Genomic DNA, 8,515 nt, shown 5'->3' with positions numbered 1-8,515 from the left:
GGAGGCGCCTCTGCCCGCGGCCCCGGCCGCCCCGCCGCCTGCCCTCCGGTCCCGGCGAGGTCGCCCGGCGCACGGAGCCCGCCCTGCCGGTGCTGCTGTTGCTGCTCTGCTTACCCGTTGCTGCCAGGGACTGTTTTYCCCCTCCCTCGTGCTTGCCCAGCTGCTGTTTCTGGTTCCGAGCGAGTCTGGCCGGCTGCCGAACACTGCACACCAAACTCTCCGTAGGTTGCAATTCAGCTGCACGAAGCATTCCGCAYGTGTCGTGCGGATTGTTTTGGAGTAGACAGGCTGAAAATTGATTCATGCAGTTTGTTCCTGGGAGGAGGCTTGCTCCGGTTATCATTGGGGTCGCGGGAGGTGAAGGCGGTTTTGCCCTCTTGCACGGCCTAACCTGGGCGCCTGTGACCTCCCTCAGTATCTGCAGTGCAGCCCCCTTTGATCCTGGTTATTTAGCCCCCAGTGAGCTCTTGCTTCTCCTGCACCCCCTGCCCTCCCACCCAGTGCTGCGCTTGAGTAGTGCTGGGCTGTAAAACCTTACGTGATTAAATGGTRGATGAACTGCAGAGGTAGCTCAAAGTGAATCAGATTGTCTGCTGGCACATCGGTGATGAGCAGGATGTCCTTTCTTTGGTGACTTTCCTCATTCTAGCACGCCACRCACATGCTTGCTAATGGTGCTAACAGCCTAAGTGGTCTGAATGAGTACAAGGGATGAACTTGTTGTAAAAGGCACTTCAGAGCGTTGACAGGTCTTCAGTAGGGCAAGCTCAGACCRTGCCAGCCTTGGTGGACCCCAAGTAATAACAACTACCTGGCTTTTTAACACACGTGCCTGAGGGGCTTTGAACCGGGGCAAAATAACTCTGGCCTCTCTGGAGCTGTTACCCTGCGCGTCTCATCCTCTATCTGCTTTTGCTCCACTAGTTCATTTAGGTGTTAGCTTAAATGCAAATCATGGCACTGAATCTTTCTGTTATTGTTAAGTCACTCTAAGGTCTATATTCTCTGAAACCCTATTRCCTTAAACTTTTTTTATCGTTTTCCTGAATTGAGGTATTTAGTAACGATGTGCCTACCGGTGGAACATACTGCACAAGTAAATTAGTGGTAAGTACTGATATCCTTTCCCTTTAATAGGTTTTGTATGCAAAGGAAACGAAATTATCTGCTGACAGTTACCTTGTTTTTSTTTGTTTGTTTGTTTCTTCTTTGCAATCTGAAGTTATTTCAGGACTCTGAAACCGCCTCGCTGGTCTACAGGCATATGTAAATCACTCTTTGCAATTTAACAATTGCAGTAAAAACTAACTTGCAGATAATCTTGGACACTCAGGGTGGTTGATACAACTAATAAGAGGTTTGCTGAAAAGCAGCTTATGTGCTGTTATGAGAAGCTTAAAACCTCTCCTGTGTTTTAGAAGTGGATAGATTTGCCCACAGTTAACAGATGAAATGTCTGATTTTTATGGGGATAGGAAAAAGGWAAAACTTGGACTCCCATTCATACTGCATTGTGGAATCACTGTGGTGATTTAAGTGCTTTGATTGGAGCTGTCCTCTTCCAGGCTTGCTTTGCAGTATATACCTTGTAATGATCCTGGATCCCAAGATATTTCCTGTTTTCCAGGTGTTCAACACCTGAAGATTTCAGTTGCTCTTTCTCTTTGTCTTGGGGGGAGAGAGTCATAAATGTGAATATTTGCTAGAGAAGCAAAAGGCAAAATCTTTTTCAGGRAGGTACGAAATAGCAAAGTTAAGACTTCCTACTGAAAGGTTAACAGAGGAAGTTATATATATAGATAGATATATAATGTCAAATGATTCATTATGTAGATTATGTCATGACTTTTTTTGGTGAGCCAGCTTCTATAAACAATACTTTTATTTTTTTTTTTAATACAGTAGCTGCCATTTTAAATTTCTTAATCCTGCTTATTCATGGCAGGGGCTTGTGAGCAGGAAGCRTATTTGTCATCCGACCCCCGGCCCATTTTCAGGTAAGTGTGTCTCTGGTGAGATTACCTAAGTGGGAATAAGTAATTTAAGGCGCTTCTTTCCTGCCTTGTTAATGGCTAGAAAAGGTAATTGGACTAAGTCATCARAGAGGAAGAATTTTCCTGATGTAAAGAAGACATTACCTGGATGATATGCTGGTATTTCTGTATGCAGGGCTGTGACAATCTCTCACTGTAGTCCTTTATGCGCTTTATGGCGYTTTATGGGCACTTTAGTGAGGGAATCGTTGAGACTAGACTAAAAGCCAGTGCAGAAGGTGGTCTGTGAATAAACGTTGCATCATGAAAAAATGTCTACCTTTGCTTATATACTGACCTTCAAAAATCAGTTGTCATAGTCCTCTTACATATTCACAAAAGAAAAAACAACAACAAAAAAAAATCCCACAAAAAAACCCCTACTCTCTACCTCAAGCAGAATCAAAATACACACAGTGGAAGTTAAATTCTGTATGATCCTTATATAGGTTAATTTCATATATCTTATTCAGGTGCTTATCTTGTGTCCTGCTTTATGGTACCTGACAGAGTGGATCTGCATATGTATCTTAAGATGAAGAAGTCTGTGCACTATTCTGTTAGCAGAGCAGTGCRGGTATTAATAGAATGTAAACAAAAATAACAAAAGAAAATCTTAATTGCCTGGAGTTTTGAAGATTCTCATCTTGAAGCAAGAGAAGTCAGCTGGCACAGCTGTTGATTTAAGAGAAGTCATAGGGCATACAGAACTCATCACAGTCACTACTCTCACGGAACTGATGGTAAAGCACTATGTATAGTGTAGCACTTGGAAGTTCATGTGCTGGTTCAAAAGCTGTATTGCCTAGATTACGAGTAGTTGCACCTTATGGTTTTTTTTCTGTTCTTTCTGTGCAGGGGGATGTTGCACCGTCTGAAGTACTGTGGGTCACAGAAAGATGGGCAGTTTTGCCAGGAAGTTTTTGGTTTTGCAGAAACCATGAGTTTGTGCGTAGCGCACACCCATGGGTCAGCAGTGCAGGCTTTTGGATTAGAATGACAACAGTAGGCTACTGTSTAGATCTGATGAGGAAATTCAGGCTTATACAGGGACCATTACTCAGTCTTTGTATGAATTCACCCTAGTACAAGACTAAAGCAATTGGATAACTTTAATTTGCCTCTTCAGTCATCTACAGAAACTGACAGAGATAGCAAATCTTCTGTGCTTCAGGCATATGGAAGTGGTTTGTGATGCAAACTACTATCTAACTTGGAAGTGCCGAGTGTCTTTTGTGAGCTCTCATCTGTGTACCTTGATTGCATCTCTGTCTGGATGGTACAGATGCCAGAAGTTTTTCATGGATTTGAAAAGCAGGCAAAGAGAGACTGATGAAAGAAAAGTCCATTAAGGCTATAGAGACAGTGTCTTATATCAGACTGCTGGAAGCTGAGAAAGGATATTGCCCTGTGCTCTAAACATGTGGCTTTGTTTTGTTTTTCTCATGCTAGAGGCAGATTGGGTTATATGGACCTTGAGTCCATATTTGAGTCAGTATGGCTATTCTTAGTGTATTGGCTGTTCTTATGTATGGCTATTCTTAGGTATGTCTGCATTTTGCTCTTGCTTTCATATTTCAGTCAGCCTTGTCCATAGTTTTCTGCCTGTGAAGACTGAGGACAGAGTGATTTAATTGTGCTCATAAGATCCAACTCAGATCCCTCTGGAAACACACATATGTGTCCTGAGTCCTTCAAGGAAAGGACTGTGCTGTTCCTTCGTTTTGAAGTCAGTTCAGAAGGTGACAGCACTAGGAGAGAACAAAATTGTTCTGCTGTCAGGGTTCACTGTGGCTGTAAATGAGGAATACATGCTTACTTCACTGGTCAGATTTGTATGAATGCAGCTACATTAGGCAGATACAGGGCAGAATGAGTGTGTTGCATTTCCAGTTTAGCCAGAAGACCCACATAAGGGAGGAAACTCATGGGTCAGTAAAGGAAGGCTAAATTAGAGGTTAGTATATGCGAGTGTCTAGACAGCCAATACAGACATACTGCAAAAGTCAGTCTGTCAGGGAGTGGAGAGTCAAGATTAAAAAGCCATTTCAAAGGCATGCTGCCTCTATGGGGTAATCATGTGCTCAGACTTTTTCAGCACATAAGCATAAGCTGAGTGAGGGAAGAGATCAAAAAAGGACACAAAGATTGACACAGATTTTGCAACAGCCTAGACCAGAATGGAACTTGATAAATTAAAAATAGCTTCTTGTTCACACTCGTGTTTCCCAGAAATGGCCGCAGCAGCATCTATTTTTTTCCGTCCATCCTGTAGTATTTGAATGTTTTGCAGGAATGTTACTGCTGATACAGGTATTTTGGACATTGGACATTTGGACATCAAGTTCATTYTTGATTTTAGTCAGGTAAGCTGGTCACCAGATAGCCTAGCTTCGTGACTGTGATACCCTAGGGGAGTATTCTCCCTGGGATTTGCTTAGTCCATATTAGACTAGCCCAAACAAAGGATGCTTTTAGGGCAGTGTTGAGACTTTCCAGTGACAGATGTTAGCAAGGCTAGTAGAAACAGAGGAGCTGACTCAAGTCCTTGTTTAACTGCCTTGTTGTTTCTCATCTGTTGCTTTATAGAATAAGAGGGCTTGCCGTCAGCTCATCAGTGTGTGTTTTTATGCCCTTTAGGCATGGGATTTCACGGAAGTTGTGTTTTGCTTAATGGCAGTCTGGGGGAAGTTCCTGGAGTCTACCCACCTGTACTGTCAGGGTCCATATCACAGTTGAAATCCCTTTTTGTCCTTTCAAAACATGTATATTCTCCTGCCTTGTTTTGTCATCTTTGTTTTACTGTTCTACTTCACTATTTTTTTTTCCAAGGGGTGTTTTCTGCCATGCAGATCTCACTGCATACGTGGATGCCTTCCCTGTATGTAATCTAAAACCATGAACGTACAACCTTGGGATGTATGAGCACAGTATTTTGCAGTTGGACGTAGGCTTGTGGTTACTGTGCTTCAGAACAACTTGAAGCGGTGTGAGCGTGCGTAGCGCTTACCCTGAGCTGTTATACTCCGTCTTGTAAGTTGGTGTTCCTAAATGGACAAGGTTAGMTCGCATCTGAAATCTGCAAAAGATTGTGTGGATAGAGCTGTAGCATTTCCTATGTTTGCAATGAATGTTTCTGATAGAGCGGTGTGTGAACTGGTTCTTGCACAAATCATTTACTTATAGAATATCATCCRTGGGTGTGGCTGAGGATCTGTACAAAATAAATAGTAGGTAAAACTGACGCTTGATTTGAGGGGCAAATCCAAACGAGGGTTTCTTTGAATGACTAAGTATCAGAGTTTTTATGATATCTTTGATTTTCACTGTTTTACTTAGCTACCTTAGGTGCTTTGCCAATAAACAGCACCTAATTATTCATCGACTTTCTCTGAGTACTGTAGTTAAATGTGTAACTTTAGTTTTGGGACATTTGAGTTTTCTATGTGGATTTGCTGTAATGACATTGAGCTGTTGAACTTAGGTGCTGTGAATTAAGTATGCTTGAACTGAATTTGCTGTTGAGCYTAAAATAGAGGAAGGAAAGAAGCATATACGTGTGGGAAGTATTTTGGTTGTGGAGTTGGAAGTAGCTCTGCAGAAAGGTAAGTGGGGTGAGGCGCAAGGTTGCATACGTGTGCCTTGTGGCACGGCTAAGAGCAGCATTTGGCAGTCCAGAAGTTGCTCTAGTCTTGAGACCAGACTCCCTTCTTCAGTCAGCACTGTCACTATGACTTTGGGACCTAGAATTTCATCGTGGAAAGATCTCTTCCTTTCACACTGCTAAGAGTCTTTGGAGACTGAGAGCAGAGTTACTGGACATGGGTAAGCCAGTAGAGCACATTGCAGTTTGTGYGGCAAATTTGCCTGGCCCTTGGGAAGCAAAAAATTTGCCAGGCAAGAAGGATACAAGAAGGGCCTTGGTATCAAAATTAATCTCCGTTTCCGTCGCGGGATCATTTTCTCTACTTTGTTATCCYTCTGTCCTCCGTGTTTCCTCTTTCTTTTGCCTCTCCTTTGTGCTCATAAATACAGGAAGAATAATATTTCTCTGTAATTTAGCACCAAGGAATCCTATTCCAGATAAACTCTAACATTTCCAGGAAGTCATAGATRCTTCTCTTTAAAACATAATGAGTTTGTCTTTGTTTTCTCCTTCTCTAATTGGCACTTTCAATTCTAATAAACCAACACCCACAAACTATGCAGCCACATGATCTTTTCAGTTAATACAAATCGTCATTTCCAGTCCAATAGACTCTGTTAATTGTGCAAATCTGCAACACACCCATAAAGCACCTATCTTAGTTTGTTATGCAATGATGAATCATGAAGGAAATGTGGGGTGTAATTAAATACAATGATGTAAAGATAGTAGTATGAAGCCAAAATCAAAGTGTAAGTGATAATCATCTGTATTAAATGTTTGTTTCTGCATGTTGTTTTCAGAAATTACTTAAATGATAAGTTATCTGACGGCTGTACACATGCCTGGCATGTGTTTTGACAAGTTAAAAAATGACCTGCAAATCTGTAAGCAAGCTGAGTAAAGTCTGCTATCAAAACACTCTTGTGGAGAAGCAAAGGTGTGTGACTCAGTGGCAGACTTGGCACACAGGCTCTTTGTAATCCTGGTGTGATCTCACAAGTTTTCTGGTCTTCCTGGAAACACTAGTTTCAAAACAGGGCTGTTTTTTTTTTTTTTTTTTTAGTTTTTATTTATTTATTTATTTATTTATGCTGTGATATGGTTTCGAGTAATGCATGTCTTATCTTCAAGATACTGTAGCATCCTCTGACTCTAATGTGGAAAATTGCTGCCTGTATATTGATTGAGAACTCCGGTGTTATCTGGGGGGCAGCTATTCTGGTGATGGGGATATTTTTTTTTCTCTTCAATCCTCTTGTTACAGCTTCACCATTAAGATCTGCATACAGAAGTGCACACACAGTGGTGGGTGTGTGTGCACACATGGTACTTTATCCCCCAATTATTTTTTTAAGCACTTTCCTAGGCATTTGCTTGCACATTTACTTGTTCTAAACACAAAACAAGTRCCAGTGATGACCTCTGGTACATTCTTGATAAACACGTGAAGAATTGCTCTCCTTATCCGTCCGGACGGTGTTGTATTCCGGTGCAGTACTGAGAGCAGTTCATCTGCGTTGTCTCCTCATGTCAGCTGGCTGCCTCCCAGGTATTTCARTAGAAAACAAAGGTATTTGAGAAGCACTTGTAATGAAAGTAATATCTCTTCAGAATCAGTGGGATGTTCTTTTTTGATGTTTTTGGAGTATTGTGCCAGTGCTGAAGAAAAATTGTTTGAATTTGACTTTTCTGTCTCTGTGGATTGAACTATAATTGAGAGATTTTTATGTGAGAATGAACATGTAATATATATTTAAAGTAACAAAAACCCTGCATGAAGGTATCAGTGGGTATGTCCAAACCTGGTCCTGTGGTTTCTGGTTACAGATCTATTGCCTGTGAGTTTATCGAGCTCCTTTTTGAGAGTGTTTAGCATGGCTACCTCTACGGTCACTCGTGGGCAAAGCCAGGCCATTTTCTTATCACTTGGGAAAGTGCTTTATCACCCTCAGTGTGATTTGCTGCTAGTTTCAGCAAGAGCCCTCACTTCTAGTACTGCTGTGTCTAGCAAATAACCACACCTGGTGAAGATTGCACATCCAGCTCATTTGATGTGTTGCTCGGTTTTGTAAAACCTCGCTCAGAACCCTTGCAGCCTGCTGCAGCCTTCCGCCAGCCTCTTCAGCCTCTCTTACAGCTCTGTCCCCTTCATTATTGCAGCTCCCTTTCTCGTTGCCTTCCTTACCTGCACAGTGTCCCCGGTGGTTCAGAGAGCGGAGCCGCGCGTGGTGCTCAGACACGGGCTCCCCGAGGCTTACGCAGCTCCACCCTGTCTGCTTTRCCCTGTCCTTGCTGGAGAGGCCTGACATGTTGTTGGCTGCTTTTGGCTCCAGCCACGTGTTGAGCTGTCGATTTTGGAGTGCTGTCACTTGGAAATCTCCTTTCTGAGGTTTAATGCCCAGTTCTGAATTCAGCACTGCATAGGCTTGGCCTAACGTTCCTTTTCCCAAAATACACTAGCRTATGTTATTTGCACTGAAGCGCCTCTGCTTCTTAAAGCAAGTAAAGGTCGTRGGAGCCGTTTTCCTTGAAATGTAAGGGAAATGTCTTTAAAATGTTTCCACGGTTTGTGCCAGGCTTATGTGCCTAGGTAGCTTGGCTCTAACAGAAATCCTCCATCTGAGAGATGGAAACATCTGTTGTTTGTTTGTGGTGACTGTGCTATTGATTGGGAAAACAAAAAAAGACTAATTGACTTACATTTTAATTTTCCTGTAGACATATTCAGTTTAAGGAAAGATGGCTGAGGAATAAAAGTGCATGCTTGTTTTAGGAGAAGCATGCAGTGAATTTATTTTGAAGTATTTTGCACAACTTCCACGACTCACTGCAG

The 8,515-nt window shown here is 42.3% G+C and overlaps 1 protein-coding gene across 1 annotated transcript in view; it reads left to right on the top strand.

Annotated features, from left to right (window-relative positions):
* Positions 1 to 127: 127 nt before the first annotated feature.
* The window catches only part of SLC45A1 (solute carrier family 45 member 1), a 37,707-nt gene continuing 29,319 nt past the window's right edge, over positions 128 to 8,515 (top strand). Inside the window, exon 1 of the mRNA XM_026051009.1 lies at positions 128 to 221. The gene's annotated coding sequence lies outside the window, so the exon portion shown is untranslated. The remainder of the gene's footprint in view (positions 222 to 8,515) is intronic.

This window comes from Nothoprocta perdicaria, unplaced genomic scaffold, assembly GCF_003342845.1.
Source record: "Nothoprocta perdicaria isolate Ctin4 unplaced genomic scaffold, notPer1 scaffold_72, whole genome shotgun sequence".
NCBI lineage: Eukaryota > Metazoa > Chordata > Aves > Tinamiformes > Tinamidae > Nothoprocta > Nothoprocta perdicaria.
This window is presented reverse-complemented; position numbering and strand designations above follow the sequence as displayed.